Here is a 1,934-nt window from a genome sequence, read left to right as displayed (position 1 = left end):
AGAGTCCACTCATCTGGAGTGAATGAGATGGTCACCTCTTCAGTGGTGATTGATTCCTCTAAATTGGTCATGCAAGATCCAGTGGATTGCCTGCACGTGATTCTTGTAAGTGGTCACTGTTTTGAGAAGGTAGTGCGTTCTGGCCAGGCTGAGCACCAATTGCAGGAGTCCCTTCCTGGTTCTCGTCTCAGTTCAAGAAGTTAATATTTGTAATCCCAAAGATATATTATTGGAATCCCACCAAGTTAATTCCAATCTACCACTCCCAGTGCAACCCATGGCTAAAGTAAAGACACTAAAGCATATTTGTAATTATTGGGTAGCCAAGGGACGCTAAGTCCAGCCACGAGGATGGCTTTCTGGAACCAACCCAAATACATTTAAAAGAAAAAGAAAAGAGAAGAGCTCGTGGGCCAGGGCTGGTGGCTTTAGCCTCTTGTGTAGGTGAATAGCTCTTCCTGTAGGCTCTGAGGGCCTCCCCTCACTCTCTCACCCCCACATTTATGAGGGGATATGAGGAGTCCTGGAGTAAGGGTGAGTTTTATGTACTCCCTGTGCACAGCCTGCCAGGACTATGACAGCCTTGGAGCCATGCCTGGAGGGGCGCTAGGAATACTGTCACACTGGCCAGGTCTGGAGGCTTAAGAGAATGTTTGTAAGAGAGGTTGTGAAGCCTGGGGACAATGTCTAGTGAGAGCTCACCACACAGACGACCTCCCTATCCAGCGTTCTGTGACCAGGACTCTGGTAGGACTGCTCAGGTTTGAATTCAGTAGCTGGTGGGCCTCAGGCAGTCTTCTCATCTGCAGAATGGAACTAGCTGTGATGTCCCTCTCATAGTCCTGCTGTGACAGGTCAGGGCAATCAAACATCAACAGAACTTGCAACTGTGCCTGGCCCAGAAGAGTAATACAATAGTTTGTCTGATTTGCTTGCAAGGTGCCTGGAAGCTCCTTGAAGCAAAAGCACCAAGAGAGATTGTTTTCATAAGGGTCCTAAAGTCTTGCTTCAGGTATTTGTTTCCTCAGTAAGCATTCGCTGAGCCCTGCGTGCGTGTCGGTGGTGGAGCATCTGTGCCCAGGAAGGGAGGACACCCCACGAAACTCTGCCCCTGTGGAGTGCCGTCGTAGTCAGGCACCACATGGAACGGGCTGAAAGGAAGCACAGATGTGCAGCCAGCTGCCCCAGAGGTGGTGGGGTCCAGCGACCACAGGCTACGAGTAGTTGGGAAAACTGCATCTGTATTGGACTGGTACACAGCTTTGCATGTCATGGTTCCCTGAATGATACTGGATAACACCCATTTACACAGCATTTCTGTTGCGTTGGTAATAAGTAACCTAGAGATCATAAAAATATACAAGAGGACGTGTGAAGGTTCTTTGCACATACTGTGCCATTTTCCGTAAGTGACTTGGACATCCTTGGATTTTGTTGTCCATAGCAGTCCTGGAGCCAGCCTGTTGTGGGGGAAAGTGGAGGAAAACAAGGCAGTGTGCATGAAGTTCCGGGCAGGTCTTATTTTTGGGGTGCAGGGACCACTGCTCTGGGGTTTGGGGACACTTAGTCTTCTAGTCTTGGCTCCACTACTTGATATGAGTCTGACACTTTTAGAAGCTCAAAACTATGATCTGTAGCAATTTAGCTTTTTGCCTTTCCCAGGGCCTTTTTTCCATTCCTGTGCCTGTTTAATCTCTTAGAATCCACAGATGAGGGTCAAACACCATTAACACAGAGCAGATGAGCAGTTTCTTCCACAGGCTTGGCCAGTCTCTGGCTGTGACGGGCTGCTAGGGGGCTCTTACCATGCTGTGGCTGAGTAGCCGTGGTGGATACACTTTCTGTTAGTGAACAACCAGTCACTTGGCTAAGTTTTTTTTTTTTTTTTGGTGGAACTGGGGATTGAACTCAGACCCTTGCCCTTGCTAGGGAAG

The sequence above is a fragment of the Octodon degus genome, unplaced genomic scaffold, assembly GCF_000260255.1.
Source record: "Octodon degus isolate 3935 unplaced genomic scaffold, OctDeg1.0 scaffold00054, whole genome shotgun sequence".
NCBI classification, from domain to species: domain Eukaryota; kingdom Metazoa; phylum Chordata; class Mammalia; order Rodentia; family Octodontidae; genus Octodon; species Octodon degus.
Note: the sequence above shows the minus strand (reverse complement) of the source record.